The 18,485-nt window shown below is 35.2% G+C and overlaps 1 protein-coding gene across 1 annotated transcript in view; it reads right to left on the bottom strand.

The window, feature by feature from the left end:
- plxnb2b (plexin b2b) overlaps nucleotides 1-18,485 on the bottom strand; it is a 202,569-nt gene that overhangs the window by 58,920 nt on the left and 125,164 nt on the right. The window contains 1 exon segment of the mRNA XM_058766494.1: nucleotides 7,895-7,967. The gene's annotated coding sequence lies outside the window, so the exon portion shown is untranslated.

Raw genomic sequence — 18,485 nt, 5'->3', positions numbered from 1 at the left:
GATAGAACGACTGAATAGAATGACTGAATGATAGATAGAGCGATAGATAGATAGATAGATAGATAGATAGATAGATAGATAGAAGATAGATAGATAGATATTAATACAAAGAAATGCTTAAAGTTACTCTCTCTGAAGTTGCCAACTCTTTAGAATTATACAAACAATGGACGGATGGATGGATAGATAGAAAGACAAATCAGTAGAACAGTAGAATGATAGATAGAACGATAGAACGATAGAACGATAGACAGAACGACTGAATAGAATGACTGAATGATAGATAGATAGATAGATAGATAGATAGATAGATAGATAGATAGATACATAGATATAGATAGATAGACTGAATAGAATGACTGAATGATAGATAGAACGATAGATAGAACGATAGATAGATAGAAGATAGATAGAACGACTGAATAGAATGACTGAATGATAGATAGATAGATAGATAGATAGATAGATAGATAGATAGATAGATAGATAGATAGATAGATAGATAGATAGATAGATAGATAGATAGATAGATATTAATACAAAGAAATGCTTAAAGTTACTCTCTCTCTGAATTTGCCAACTCTTTAGAATTATACAAACAATGGACGGATGGATGGATAGATAGAAAGACAAAACAGTAGAACAGTAGAATGATAGATAGATAGATAGATAGATAGATAGATAGATAGATAGATAGATAGATAGATAGATAGATAGATAGATAGATAGAACGACTGAATAGAATGACTGAAAGATAGATAGAACGATAGATAGAACGATAGATAGAACGATAGATAGATAGATAGATAGAAAGAACGACTGAATAGAATGACTGAATGATAGATAGAACGATAGAACGATAGATAGATAGATAGATAGATAGATAAAATGACGGAATAGAATGACAGAATGATAGATAGAACGATAGAATGATAGATAGATAGATAGATAGATAGATAGAAAGAGCGACTGAATAGAATGACTGAATGATAGATAGATAGATAGATAGATAGATAGATAGATAGATAGATAGATAGATAGATAGATAGATAGATAGATACATACATAGATATAGATAGAACGACTGAATAGAATGACTGAATGATAGATAGAACGATAGATAGATAGATAGATAGATAGATAGATAGATAGATAGATAGATAGATAGATAGATATTAATACAAAGAAATGCTTAAAGTTACTCTCTCTCTGAAGTTGCCAACTCTTTAGAATTATACAAACAATGGACGGATGGATGGATAGATAGAAAGACAAATCAGTAGAACAGTAGAATGATAGATAGAACGATAGAGCGATAGAACGATAGACAGAACGACTGAATAGAATGACTGAATGATAGATAGATAGATAGATAGATAGATAGATAGATAGATAGATAGATACATAGATATAGATAGAACGACTGAATAGAATGACTGAATGATAGATAGAACGATAGATAGAACTATAGATAGAACGATAGATAGATAGAACGACTGAATAGAATGACTGAATGATAGATAGATAGATAGATAGATAGATAGATAGATAGATAGATAGATAGATAGATAGATAGATAGATAGATAGATAGATAGATAGATAGATATTAATACAAAGAAATGCTTAAAGTTACTCTCTCTGAAGTTGCCAACTCTTTAGAATTATACAAACAATGGACGGATGGATGGATAGATAGAAAGACAAATCAGTAGAACAGTAGAATGATAGATAGATAGATAGATAGATAGATAGATAGATAGATAGATGATAGATAGATAGATAGATGAATAGATAGATAGATAGATAGATAGATAGAATGACTGAACGATAGAACGATAGAGCGATAGAACGATAGAACGATAGATAGAACGATAGATAGATAGAGCGATAGATAGAAAGAACGACTGAATAGAATGACTGAATGATAGATAGAACGATAGAACGATAGATAGATAGATAGATAGATAGATAGATAGATAGATAGATAGATAGATAGATAGAACGACTGAATAGAATGACTGAATGATAGATAGAACGATAGATAGATAGAACTATAGATAGAACGATAGATATATAGAACGACTGAATAGAATGACTGAATGATAGATAGATAGATAGATAGATAGATAGATAGATAGATAGATAGATAGATAGAAAGAATAGAATGACTGAATGTTAGATAGAACGATAGATAGATAGAACGATAGATAGTACGATAGAACGATAGAACGATAGATAGATAGATAGATAGAACGATAGATAGATAGATAGATAGAATGACGGAATAGAATGACAGAATGATAGATAGAACGATAGATAGAACGATAGAACGATAGAACGATAGATAGATAGATAGATAGATAGATAGATAGACAGAACGACTGAATAGAATGACTGAATGATAGATAGATAGATAGATAGATAGATAGATAGATAGATAGATAGATAGATACATACATAGATATAGATAGAACGACTGAATAGAATGACTGAATGATAGATAGATAGATAGATAGATAGATAGATAGATAGATAGATAGATAGATAGATCGACTGAATAGAATGACTGAATGATAGATAGAACGATAGATAGTACGATAGAACGATAGATAGTACGATAGAACGATAGAACGATAGATAGATAGATAGATAGATAGATAGATAGATAGAATGACGGAATAGAATGACAGAATGATAGAACGATAGAACGATAGATAGATAGATAGATAGACAGAACGACTGAATAGAATGACAGAATGATAGATAGAACGATAGATACATACATAGAACAATAGATAGAACGATAGATAGAACGATAGATAGATAGATAGAAGTGTCTCAATCCCATTGAGCCTCTCTCTCTTTCCCCAAAATTACCAGCGCTACAACTTTGACCATTTAAGTTCATGAGCAGCTCTCGCACACACACACACACACACACACACACACTCGTTTACAAATTCATGCAAATGAAGAGTCTTGCTCACGAGCGGCCGGGACGCACGCGGCGGGTTGGAGAGAGTCTGCGCGCCGAGAGCAGCGGTTGATTAGCTCCGTGGAGACAGGCCTGACCTTTCCTTAAGATCAACATACACACGTCTGCGCTTTCACCACATCCCTCTCCACCAAATGTCACTGCTGTAAACGAGCAGAGACACCCGCCAGTCCACTCACCCACCGTCCGGCGCAGCTGCGCAGCCTCCTTTCTGTCCCCTCAGCACTTCTGAAAGTCTCTGGCCGAGCAGCACAAACTCCAACAAAAGCCGCTCCACACAAAGAGGTCAGAAATAACGCGCGGGAACTGCAGCGTCGCACGCTTTCCTCTTGCGCTAAGGTGATTCTCGCGGTGTTTTTGCACAGGCCAGCAATTCTCACACGCGTTTATCTCTCGCGCACCTGGTTGGGTCCAGCGCAGGTGTCATAAGGACAGTGGCTACCGGTCACACCTGACCCCTCTTGTCATCCTGTGGTCATTTGCGCTAAAAATAGCTCTTCTGCAGCACTATAAGAAACCAGCATCCAAACAGACTGACATCTGATCCTTAATTATATTTCTCTCCTGCTTTGGTGCTGGTGGGACTCATATCGCATTAGTTGTGCTTTAACGACTGTCCTCCCTCTCTCTGTCCATCTCTCTGTTGATCTAGTGGGCGATAGCAGCGACTGACGTGCAGACGTGTCGGATAATTAGGTTCTGAAATCAGGGAGATGATCAGGGAGCCGTCAATCACAGCAGCCGGCGGGCGGTCAGGAATCAGGCTAGCGTGGGCCATCCTCCATTCAGAGAGGCGTTCTTTCAGTAATGCTTTTAAAAGACTCATATTTCACACCAGAGGTTCCTGATTTGGCTAGAATAAATCGACAGCCTGACAGCTGCTTTCATGATCTGGTTTTAACTCCAACTCACCGACTCTCACTTTCTAGCAGGATAAATAATATACCATCTCAGTATCACAAAATAATTTTATTATTTACCAAAACAAGCAAGGATTCTATTCACATAGGTGAGGGCATTTCAACTGACTGGCCAAAGCCAGCCTAAAAAGTTGCTCAGGACAGTTGAAGATTTTTCACGAAAGCTTATCAATTGCATGTGTTTTTAAGCCTTGCCAAATTTAATAATTCAAAAGAATTTAATGCATTCAAGCATAAGATGCGAAAAAACTCAAATGAGTACTCGCGTGCTGTGATTGGTGCGTACACAGACAGACAGACAAACTGAGCTCTCCTTCGCATCCTCCTGTATCTGAACGAACAAATACACATTGGCAGTTTAAACACAAACAGTCGGTGTCGATGGCCTCGTGGGCAGCACGCCAACATGTAGCGCTCTTGCGCTTCGGGCGTCTCGAGTTCGAGTTCCGGTTTGTGGACTTTTCCCGATCCCGCCCCCTCTCTCTTGCTCTCTCCCACTTCGCTTTCTATCTAGCTACTCTCCTATTCAAATAAAGCACCAAAAATAAATCTTTAAAAAAACAAATCAATGTGAAAGTCTTAATTCGGTGCGCACACAGAGAGCCACGTTTCACAGACAGCGCACAAACACCGAACTGAGCTCTCCTTCGCATCTTCTTGTGCCTGAACGAACAAATACACATCGCCAGTTTAAACATTCAATCACAAAAAGATGCGAAAAGCTTAATTCGGCACTCCCGCGCTGTGTTCAGTGCGCACGCAGAGAGCCACGTCTCACAGCCCTTGAACATCGAATTGAAATTTGCCTCTTCTTGCTCTTGAACCGACAAATACAAAATTGTCAAAATACCCGTTTTGGCGAGTATCCTCGAAAAAACATTTGGTTAAGTCTTAAGTGAACGTAAATAGTGGAGGCAGAAATCTGAAGTGTATCATTATATTGGATGCAATAGGCCAGATTTGCTAACAGCTTGCGTCAGCACAAACCGTCTTTTGGCGTAAAAACAGTACTGTCAGGATTTACTAAATACACGCAGTGAAGAATTAGCGCTGAAAAGGCGTGGGCACAGTTATTTTTGCACCTGACCTTATTGAATATATTTTTGTAGGAGTTTCCCTTTCAGACACAAAATTTATGGGAGGAGAGTATTAAAATGAATCACGCAATGCAATTTACTAACGTTCGTCAAATTACTGGTATTTGCAGCATTATTTAATGCCCAAAAAAGCACGTCTTAAAGCAGGCACTAATTTGCGCTGCTCTGGGTTAGATTACGCTGGTCATTATGGAAATGATCTAACTGCGTCTGTGTTCTTTAATGTGTGCATTGTCAGTAATTCACCCGCAGAATTTTCCCCTCCCATCAACGCTTTTATGGAATTGCCTGCTCTTAGTAAATCTGGCCCAACATCTGGCCCCAAGTGACCTCGCCTAATTTACTAGCTGTTAATGTCAATCCAAAAAATTAAATGAGAGAAAATCACTCACTGCTCTTTACTGAATTATTTTTTTGTACTATTTACACGTTTTCAAACAGGGCCCACAGTACAACCTGCCCCGGGGCCCTGCAAACCCCAGCTACAGCCCTCTAGGCTTGAGAGTGAAATTAACAGTGCATATCCATAAACACAAGAGCATTATTTGATTATGCTTTTTATTCTGGTCTGCTTGGAAGTGAAAGGCAGGTTGCAATACAATAAAATTAGATGAATGTTCTCACTTTAATCAACGAAGTTGTCTACACTGCACACTCACTGGTTAATAAAGAATAGGTGTCGATAAATAAAAGTGGTGGCTTCATACTTTGAGAAGTTTCTGCAACTTCTGTCTGTAGTTTCCACTAAAAGTGAGATCAAGTTTACTGTTGTTCGGTGAAAGTTTGCAGGCGAAATCAAGTCATTTGAATAGAAATCCACGCAATCTGAAATTTCCTGTGAGGACGAATGACTTCCCCACAGAGGTTCGTTCAGATTCGTCACGCTGACCAAAAGAAATCTGCTTGGTTTGAAAGTCACTTCTGTGTGAGTTGTGCCTCACGCATTACTATAGAAATAGACGTTTTTGCTAGCAAAATTTTACTAATGTGACCGACTGCACATCAATGCTGAGGGTGAACTGTGGAGGAGCTTTGAGTTTCACAGAGCCACAAAATCCTGTCTTTCATGATATGCTCCCTTTAAAGGCAGAAATGTTTTAAGGATGTGATACGAGACGGATTTCAATCGACTTTTACAAATGAAATTTCAGAAACTAAAGCTGTCTGAGACATACCTAAGAACTCCCTTTATTGTGCTGCCACTGTTTTAAATAAGTGCTTAAATTTCCCACATGACTAAACCGAGACGCAGCAGATATGATCACACACATACGCATTATCCCAACATATCTGGCCTATAAGGAAATGTTGTAGGGCTCAGGCGGGTTTGGGCAACATCAAAGCCAGGCTTTAGCTGACACGCTACTGTTAAAATCTCCATCGATGCTCAACCTGGGCTCAGATAACCGCGGGTTGCTCGCTCTCGTTCCCCAGCATTTATCTCCGCGGCCTTCTGCTGATAATTACAGCGCACAAACACGGCCGTGATTATCACCTGTGGCATCGGACGGCTCATCCAAACTCTAGGTCTGTGCCCGGTCCGCTTCCAAAACCATCTCACACTAAGCTTCGGGGTGAGTGCCACGTCCAAGGCCAAGCTGCACAAACATTCATTTTCAATTCGGCGGAGAAGGTCCAAATGGAAACTAATGATTCAATCCCTAAATGGAGTTCTAGATGGAGTCGACTCGCGCTATCTGTGTCTTGCTCTGCTGAGTGAAGCCAATTTCTCTGCTCCTCTGGAGTCATGAGACGACGTCTGACTGATACACACACACGCACACGTTTAGGGGTTTCTTCAACTTTGGACATACATATATATATATATATATATATATATATATATATATATATATATACACACACACACACACATTAAAAAAAAATTCCCACATACAATACAGAAAAAAATCTAATTTCTAAAATGTAAATATGTGTAATGCATATATTTGTTTCACTTATAAAATGAGAGAATTCTCCCATGATGCATGCATGTCAACTGTTTGACATTGTCAGAACGAGCGTGTGAGAAGTGTGTTTTAAGAGAGTTTACTTCCTCAAAGTCCACAGGGACACAAGTGCTCATAGTTGAAGAAACAGTTTCCTCTGACAGCGTTCACATGAGACTCCTCGCTAATGCTAAATGAAGCTCTATGCTAATGGAATCTCCCCTGGCGTCTCTGCCCCTTGTTTTAAACGTGACCAATAAATATTCAAACTCATTTTCCCAGCGCCATCAATTAAGCACAAGACAGTTTTGTTCTGCAGCAGGGAATAATTTGGGTTTGGTTCCAGTGAGAAGGTGCTGAAGTTCTAAAGGATGATGCATCATGTGACAGACAGGGGGGCATGGCTCTGACAGCGTGATTGATGTCACACATACTGCTTTTAAGAGACACACCGTAAAGGAATCAGTCACATCAAAATGAAATGCCTGTCACTTACTTACACTCTTTTGTCATTACAAACACATTTGTAGTTTTTTTTTCTCAATTTCTGAATACATTTCAGAGCTTTAGTGGAGAAAAAAAATGATGGGTTCAGCAAACAAAGATATTTTAATGCTCATGTGTATGTTCCTTTTGGACTTGTTAAAAAATATGTTAAATAAATAAATGTGATGTCTATTAATGTATATTATATATACACACACACACACATACATACATATATATATATATATATATATATATATATATATATATATATATGTATGTATATGTACAGTATATACACACACACTGTTTTATTAGTATATTACAGCCAGTATGTAAAACTTTCTTCTACACTTTTGGGTGAACTGTTCCTTTAAGAAGGGAAAAATCAACTACAGCTGTAGTGGAGATGTTAATAAGCTCTAACAGAGCAGGAAGACACTTACTTCCAAGGCGAAAATTGCTTTAATTGATGCTTGACATAAGAGTGAGGTGTCTGTCTGTTCAACCTCCACGACTCTGCAACAGAGAGAGAGAGAGAGAGAGAGAGAATGAGGTGTGTGTAACATATTCAGATAAATCACCCGGCTCCTGTAATCTTCTCTCTCATTCAAGTCATCATTCTCTCTTCTATAGACCTGTTTAATCTGTAATGGAGCCTGGTTAGGGAGAGAATCAATGTAAGTACCCTTATTAGGGGATTTGAGAGGTGTAAATAAGTTAGAGGCTGGCAGCGAGGGTGGGGGGAGGACATCAAATTTTAATGCGCTGTGGGAAGACGGCAGGCCAGCTTTCTCCGGCGGGGCTTTAGCATTAGCTAGCATCAGAGAAACACCCCAATGAGGATCTCAAACCCCAGAAGAGCTGTGAGGGAGTTCTCCGGAAATCACATGCAAACGTTCCATCGACAGGTTTCCTCTGTATTAAAAACACACTGAGGCTATGCTTGAAAACTGCAATTATGCAGCATCATGTATCCACAGTGCAGAAGTCAATCCCAGAATGCATTATGATATGGGCTGAATTCAGAATAGCACACTATTCTTACCTGTTCCTGCCATTTACAAATAAGCCAGAAATATAAATAAATTCAACAAAGCTCAACTACTATATAAAAATATTATATTATATTTGCGTGTGTGCATCATATATACTAGAATTTTGAATAACGTTTCGCAACAATTTTATTGTGTTCACACAAAGATATTTATGCAGCTTATCTTTTAGGAGTTTCTTTAGTTCTTTTTGGACTTTTAGTAGGACAGAATATATATTTTTCACATTTGTTTTTATGTGTGTGTGCTTCCACACCCACACACACACACACAATAAAATGTGAAAAATATATATTCTGTCCTACTAGAAGTCCTAAACACACACACACACACAGTACATACATATATATACATATACATACAGTCATGGCCAAAAATATCGGTACCCTTGGTAAATATGATCAAAGGCGGCTGTGAAAATTAATCTGCATTGTTTTGCATGGAGCTTTTGATCTTTTATTTTAAAAATTCACAAAAATCGAACCTTTCATTGGATAATAAGAATTTAAAATTGGGGGAAATATTATGAAATAAATGTTTTTTCTCAAAGACACGTTGGACACAATTATTGACACCCCTAGAAATTCTTATGAGTAAAATATCTCTGAAGTATATTTCCATTAATATTCACAATTTTGAGCACTCCAGGGTGATTATGAACATGAAATTATCCAGCCATGGCTTCCCATTTCACAGAAATATAAATAGGAGAGAAAACAAGCCCAAATTCCCTTAATCATCCATCACAATGAGAAAAAACAAAGAATATATTTCTGATGTGCAGCAAAAGATAATTAAGCTTCACAAATTACTGAAGTGGCTTTAAGAAAAGAGCTAGAGCAGTGAAAATTCACATTTCCACCATCAGAGCAATAATTAAGAATTTCCAATCAACATAAAATGTTATGAAACTGCCTGGAAGAGGACGTGTGTCTATATCATCCTAATGCACGGTGAGAAGGAGAGTTTGAGCGGCTAAAGACTCTCCAAGGACCACAGCTGGAGAATTGCAGAAAATAGTTGAGTCTCGGGGTCAGAAAAACGTACAAAAAAAAATCGTCAAACAGCACCTACATCAGCACATGTTGTTTGGGAGGGTTTCAAGAAAAATTCTCCTCGCTAATCCAAAAACAAACTCCAGCATATTCAGTTATCAGACACGACTGGAGCTTCAAATGGGACTGGCTTCTATGGTCAGATGAAACTAAAAAATTAGCTTTTTAGCAGCAAACACTCAAGATGGGTTTGGTGAACACAGGGATAAAAAGTACCCCATGTGTACAATGAAATATACTGCTGTATATTTGATGTGGGCCTATATTTCTGCTGGAGGACCTGGACATCTTGTTTAGACACATGGCGTCATGGATTCTATCAAATACCAACAGATAAAAAATCAATAAGTGACTGACTCTGTTAGAAATCTTATAATGGGCCATGTTTGGATCTTCCAACCGTACAATAATCCAAACACAAACATCAAAAACAACACAAAAATGGGTCACTGAGCACAAAACCAAGCTTCTGCTGGCCATTCCAGTCTATATATATATATAGAGAGAGAGAGAGAGAGAGAGAGAGAGAGAAAGTATATTCTTCATCCATGAATGAATTAAAAAATAATAATAATATGTATATATTTGCATAAAAATCACAGTCAATATAAATTGTATATATTAAATATTTACATGAATATTTACTTTAAGTATATTAGGAAAACTAAATAAATTAGCACGTTAAATATATTATTATATTTATTGTTAACATATTATCATATATATAACAATACACACTAAAATGGATAAAGAATAAGAATATATAAAAGGTATAAAATGTTAACACCTTTTAATACATTTATTTCATAATGATATTTCCCCCCCATTTTAAATTCTTATTCTCCAATGAAAGCTTAGATTTTTGTGATTTTTTAAAAGAAAAGATCAAAAGGATTAACAATGCACATTTATTTTCACAGCCTTCTTTGATCATATTTACCAAGGGTACCAACACGTGTGTATTAGTAATACATTTTCATGATTTTGCCCATTTTACAAGTACAAATCAACACATCAAAAGACATACCGTCATATTTATATATATATATATATATATATATATATATATATATATATATATATATATATATATATATATATATATATATATATATATATATATATATATAAAAAAGCATAAATGATTTTGTGTGATAAATAATTGCATGCCTCCCACATGCTGTTTCCATAGCAAACCTGTTGTTCTATGTACAACACTCCTAACTGGTCACTTAAAAGCTAGCATTTCAGCTGCCTCAGGAGGCAGTTGTCTATGTAGCTCACCAGGGTTTGAAACACAGCCAGAGATCTGCTTCCTTACAACAGCAAAATGCTAAAAAGGATAAATGGTCTTTGCAGGTGCTAAATCTGCTAATTGCTTTTCGCTAAATGTACTTGTTACTACTGCTGGTCACGCTACACCACTTTAATTATTCACACCAAAGCCTAATTAGTCTTATTGGTGCAACCAGAGGCGAACACAACCTCGATTAGAGGCAAATCAAAGCTCGAATGCTTGGCTAGACGAGGGGTTTTAGCGCCGAGCCGCTAGCATCACACCGCACATAAGCTACAACTTTGTCGGCCTATAATCAGCATGAGCGAAAAGTTTCAGCTCAAAGCTCCGATGAAATATAAGATCTAATTAAGCTGCGAGCAGAAGTGCTGATGTAGGACAAGTTATAACCTTTCATATCCTGATGAATATGGATTTCAGGGCACGGAGGAGGCCAGCATCGGATCAGCATACTTACGGAGAGAGCTTTATAAATATCAGCCGTGACCGGCGCACGCGACCTCAGAACGTGAACCTGCGGTCTGAGGCTCAGCCGAAAGAATGAGGCGCAGGAGACAGTAGAATTTAATAAATCTGCACATTCAACACGTGTGCGCCATACTGTTGCCTATGGAAACCACCTGAGAGCGCTGACACATTTGTGCCTCATTTACTGGATCACCATCTGCCTCTGATATTCTAGAAGAGTCTGTGATTCCTACGTAGTGCTCTGAAAAATCTGGAGAGAAGTATGCTTTAGCATTCCAATTGATATACAGTATAATACGTATGTACGTATGTAAGTGTGTGTGTGTGTGATGAAATAACTATAACATAAATAATTATTAAATAATTAATATAGAATTATAAATATAGAATTATATAGTATATAGTAATATATTATAGTAATTATATAGTATATAGTAATATATTTGATTATACTAGTAATACATTACATACATAAATATATATATAAAAATTGAATTGCTAAATAATATTAATATTAATAATAATAATATTTAATTTATAATCAATATATTCTATATTTCTAATCATGTAATAACAATAAATTATGTTATTGTGTTATTTGACAAAATAATAAAATGTTAAAAACCATTTTAAACAATTAATAAAACAATATATATATATATATATATATATATATATATATATATATATATATATATATATATATAATTTTATTTTTTCCGTTATATCTGTCAAATAACAATAACATGTAATTTATTATTAATACATGATTAGAAATATAGAATATATTAATTATAAATTATATTATTATTATTATTATTATTAAGAAATGATCAAATCTGACAGATTTAATATAAAATAACGAACATAATTAACTGTTAATATATCATTATGAATATACAATTAATTATTTAATTCTACTATGAATACACATTAATATTACAAATGAAATATTAATTACTGCTGTTAGCAAAATATTATATATTGTTTAAACACACACACACACACAATTCTATAATTATCACATAATTTTTAATTCACAGTTATATATTAAAAATGGTTTATACATGTTATTGTGTCGTTTCATATAATAGAACCTTCCTTTATTAATTCATATTATTATACGTAAATTGGGAAGAACTTTAATATAATGTAATCATGTAAATTATTTGTATCTATTTTTTATTTAATATTATATTTCAGCACAAAAACTGAATACAGAATAACACCTGTTTTTGAAAGGCTATCAATAAAGAGAGATGTTTTTTAAACCACATGGTGCTAATAATAATAATAATAATAATAATAATAATAATAATAATAATAATAGGTAGTAGTAGTAATTCAATATTAAATATAGTAGAATATTTCATTGTAGTAGCAATATATAATTTTATATGAATTACTTAACATTATTATTATTATTATTCTAAATAAATCAAGTATGTATTGTTATACAGCAGTTACAGTGTTTACTAGCAGAGGCAAACCAGACTATGATAAGCAGCAAAACCTTGACCCTGACCCTTAAGTATAATAGATATTGCTATGAATCATGGGTATTGTTCAGTCCAGATGATCTGATGCAGACAGGATTAAGAGCTCTTCAGAAAACTCAGTGTTTCTCAGACATATTGAGGATTCTGCAGTATTACAGTGAGAAAAAGCCCAACAGGACGGTTTGCTGTGCATCAGTACAGTGAACTCGACCGTATCTGAGCCCAGCACAACATCCTGACCAAACAAACTCAAACTGCCACATCCTGCTGCAAAGTTTCCAATTATGGGGATGAAAAATGGCTGGCGCTGATTGTGCTGTGATCGATCGCAACCTATAAATCTTCTGACCTACATACAGCAATGTAATGGGGTTAAAAGATCCAGTTTCCCCTCAACCAGTCCGGCTCCAAGTGCTGGATTCAACACTGAAGCATTTCTTTAACAGTGATCGAATAGCATATAATAAAAATACAAGGATTAAACAGCATTTTTTGATGCCTTTAGAATGCAATATAAGGATTTCAAGATATTAGGCCTTGTTTTTGCTCGTGTTAAACATCAATCTAACACAATTTACTGAGGTTTATGCTTAAAACAAGAAACGAATGCTGCCTTAAGGGTAAGAAAAGTACATTTAATTTAGGATATATTTGCTAAAACATTTTTCACCAAACCAACAAAGCATTTGGCAGTAAACACTCAGAGCCCTCAGGGAATCAAAACATGAAGGAGACAGAACTGAGATTTAAAGAAAGAACATGTAATGACGGAAATTGAGCTATTTTGAAATACACAAGGAAACACTACATTAACAAAACAAAAAAAAACCTAAATGTTGAGTTTTCTTTTCATTTCAGAAAACTGCTGAATTTAAAAGAATTATGAAATGTAAAAAATATTTATTTTGCTGAAATTAAAAGACGTCTGAAAATATGTTTAATAAATGCTGCATTTTTAGAGTAAATGTTGCATAAATATAAATTGAGCACGTTGCATAACGTTTTTTTGCACAACATTTTCAAAGAAAACAAAACCACAAAATTAGCATTTTGCAGTAAATGTTGTCTTTTCCTTTCAATCAACTGCTAAAATGAAAATAATTCATTCATAATTTTTTTTGCTGAAATTAAAATAATGAAATAGATTTTTTTTTTAGTAAATGTTGCATTTTTAGAGTAATTGTTTGCATAACATTTCTATATGCACATATGTTTTTGAGCAAATGTTGCAGAAAATGTTTTTATTCAACATTTACAAATAAAACAAAACACAACATTATCATTTTACAAAAAAAATTAATTAGTAAATGTTGAATTTCCTTTTATTTCACATAACCTGCTGAAATTAAAAGAATTATGAAATATATATATTTTTTTGCTTGTGTTGAGTAATTTTAGAGTAATTTTTACTTAAACCTTATGTGTACTTACATATTCTTTAAAGAGATACTTCACCCCAAAATGAAAATTTTGTCATTAATCACTTACCCCCATGTCGTTCCAAACCCGCAAAAGCTTCGTTCATCTTTGGAACACAATTTAAGATATTTTGGATGAAAACCGGGAGGCTTGTGACTGTCCCATTGACTGCCAAGTAAATAACACTGTCAAGGCCCAGAAAAGTATGAAAAACATCATCAGAATACTCCATCTGCCATCAGTGGTTCAACCATAGTGTTATGAAGCGACAAGAATACTTTTTGTATGGAAATAAAACAAAAATAACGACTTTATTCAACAATTCGGCACCTCAACGTCACCGTAGCGCATTTTGGAGAGTATCGCTGCACACAAAATGCGTACGCTCTTCTGTGTCAGCCGCAACACAAGGATACGTTTTCTACGTGGAATCATGCTTTGATTTGAATGCAAACAGCACATCCCTATGTCGCGGCTGACACAGAAGAGCGTACGCATTTTGTGTGCAGCGATACTCTCCAAAATGCGCTACGGTGACGTTACGGTGCCGAATTGTTGAATAAAGTCGTTATTTTTGTTTTATTTCCATACAAAAAGTATTCTTGTCGCTTCATAACACTATGGTTGAACCACTGATGGCAGATGGAGTATTCTGACGATGCTTTTCATACTTTTCTGGACATTGACTGCGTAATTTACTTAAATGTCTGTAATTTACAGTCAATGGGACAGTCACAAGCCTCCCGGTTTTCATTCAAAATATCTTAAATTGTGTTCCGAAGACGAACGAAGCTTTTACGGGTTTGGAACGACATGGGGGTAAGTGATTAATGACAAAATTTTCATTTTGGGGTGGAGTATCCCTTTAAGCCAATGTTGAGCAAAATGTTTATATGTATTTTCTGAGCAAATGCTGTGTAAAATACAAATATAATATTTTTGGAAGTAATTGTTGCACAAATCATTTACACAAAATTTGCTAAAAATGCATGTTTTATGCAATAAAAATTATTATTATTTCTCTGGTTGACCGTAAATGAAACAGAATTTTGCCTTAAGTGAATTAAATAAGTACATTTAAATGAATAGTTCACCTAAAAATGAACATTTTGTCATAATTTACTAACAATAATGTCATTCCAAAACTTTGTAAGTTTCTTTCTTATGTTGAACACAAAAGAAGATATTTGGAAGAATGCTGGTAATCAAACAGTTGCTGGTCCCCACTAACTTCCATAGCATTTCTTTCCCTACTATGGAAGTCAACGGGGACCAACAACTGTTTGGTTCTTCAAAATATCTTCTTTTGTGTTTAACAGATTTGGAATGACATAACGGTGAGTAAATGATGACAAAATTTTCATTTTTGAGTGAACTATAACTTAATTAGTTTTTTATGTGTACTAGATATGTCTGTGTGCATGGACTGAATTGTGGTTGCTGCTGTAACAATATAATTTCCTGTGAAGGATTAATAAAGTATTTAATAATAATAATAATAATTACAAATTTATTTTCTAAAAAGCAATTTTACAACAAACAAACAAAAATGTATTCAGCACCAAATGCTCTAATGTGAAAGAGCCCTCAGGGCATAAAAACCTGAAGTCAAAAGATTTAAGATGTAAAAGGAAGGGCAAACAAAGACACATTCAATTGACTAACATGTCGACAGCCTCCAGAGCCAGGAAACACTGCAGAAACTGAAAGCACCAAGGCAAACAATTTTACGGTTATTTTTTATGTATTGTTAATTCAACCTCGCAAAAGCACCACTGCAAACCAGATAAGCAGCGTCCTCTGTGATCCGCCGCTCTGAGGCCTTATCTCATTAACATTAAACCCTCTCCAGAATAAAAGTTCTGAAAACACCTGTTTCCCAACCCCTGACAAACACATTCAAAGTGTTTGGAGTTTTTAGGACACTCGAGACCCCCGTGTTCAATCTCTCTCTCCTGCAACGGATCCTGCAACAAATACAGCGTAAACCTCTCCTGCTGCGCTTCCTCAAAGATAAAATGCCTTTTTATACCATCTCTGAATGTCATTATAAAGCCTGCGATACAATGCCAAACGCCAAGGGATTCTGCTCAAAGTTGTGGAAGTTCTCTCAAAGATTTTGCTCCGTGCTCAGAGAAAGCGTGGCATCGGGGACGGGTGTCCTCTCCTGAGAAAGCGCTGTAGTTGCGCTGCCATTCAAAATTCATGCATGCAGAAGCACGTGGCACGCAGGGCCTGATTTATAGATGTTTAACTGCGCAGTTTTAGCATATGGAAATCAGAAATATCCGCATAAAGATGCAGGGCTCCCCTAGGAACACGCTGGTTTTTCCTGTTTACTTTCCTCTAAAGACTCCTGGCTCCGACCCAGATAAACCGGAAATCTCCTTCTCCAGAGTAAAATGACAGAAATGTTGAAATTAAAAGTTTTTTTTTTGTTGTTTTTTTTGCCAACGTTGCATAAAATGTTTATACGTTGTTTTTTTTTTCTCAAGCAAATGTCGAATAAAATATTTCTTTGCGCAAGAAAACGAAAATGCAGCATTTACTTTTTTGTAAAATGTTGATGTTGCATTTTATTAAACCTATTTTTTACAACCACCAAAATAAAAGTTTGTTTACATAACATATGTGTGTATAATGTGTATATTTATTATGTATATATAAATATAAACAAATGCATTTATACATTTAAGAAAAATATGTTACGTTTATGTACAATATATTTATATAAAATAAGAATGTAAATATACACATGTAAATATTTTCAAAATATTTACTGTGTGTATATATATATATATATATATATATATATATAATAAATATACACAGTACACATACTTATATTATATAAACACAAACTTTTATTTTGGATGCAGTTAATCACGATTAATTGTTTGACAGCACTAATAAATATATTTACATTTAGTCATTTAGCTGACGCTTTTATCCAAAGTGACTTACAAATGAGGACAATGGACACAATCAAAATTCAGTTAGCTTAACATATATGTTTTATATCTTTACATATATATGTGTGTGTATGTTCCTTTAAATTTTATTTATTATATAAAAATTTATATTACATAACATATGATATTCATTATTGTATATAATACACATTTATATAAGAAATAAAATTAAAAGAAATATATATTTACATATACATATATATATATATATATATATACATATACATATACACATATACAGTGGTATGCCAAAGTTTGGGCACCCCTGTAAATTTTCATGATTTTCCTTTATAAATCATTGGTTGTCTGGATAAGAAATTTCAGTTAAATATATCATATAGGAGACAAACAGTGATATTTGAGAAGTGAAATAAAGTTTATATGATTTATGGAAAGTGTGCAAGAATTATTTAAACAAAATTAGACATGTGCATAAATTTAGGCACCACAAAAGAAAAATTAACTCAATATTTTGTGCATCCTCCTTTTGCAGAAATAACAGCCTCTAAACGCTTTCTATAGCTTCCAATTAGAGTCTGGATTCTGGCAGAAGGTATTTTGGACCATTCTTCTTTACAAAACATCTCCAGTTCAGTCAGGTTTGATGGTTTCTGAGCATGGACAGCCCGCTTTAAATCACACCACAAATTTTCAATAATATTCAGGTCTGGGGACTGAGATGGCCATTCCAGAACGTTGTACTTGTTCCTCTGCATGAATGCCTTAGTAGATTTTGAGCAGTGTTTAGGGTCGTTGTCTTGTTGAAAGATCCAGCCCCGGCGCAACTTCAACTTTGTCACTGATTCCTGGACATTGTTCTCCAGAATCTGCTGATTTAACAAGATTCCCAGTCCCTGCACTGGCCACACAGCCCCACAGCATGATGGAACCGCCACCAAATTTTACTGTAGGTAGCAAGTGTTTTTCTTGGAATGCTGTGTTGTTTTTCCGCCATGCATAACGCCTTGTTTTGCCCAAATAACTCTATTTTAGTTTCATCAGTCCACAGCACCTTATTCCAAAATGAAGCTGCCTTGTCCAAATGTGCTTTAGCATACCTCAAGCGACACCGTTTGTGGCGTGTGCAGAGAAAAGGCTTTTTCCGCATTTCTCGTCCATACAGCATCTCCTTGTGTAAAGTGCGCTGAATAGTTGAACGATGCACAGTGACACCATCTGCAGCAAGATGATGTTGTAGGTCTTTGGAGCTGGTCTGTGGGTTGACTGTGACTGTTCTCACCATCCTGCGCCTCTGCTTATCTGAGATTTTTC

Source organism: Onychostoma macrolepis, chromosome 25, assembly GCF_012432095.1.
Source record: "Onychostoma macrolepis isolate SWU-2019 chromosome 25, ASM1243209v1, whole genome shotgun sequence".
NCBI lineage: Eukaryota > Metazoa > Chordata > Actinopteri > Cypriniformes > Cyprinidae > Onychostoma > Onychostoma macrolepis.
This window is presented reverse-complemented; position numbering and strand designations above follow the sequence as displayed.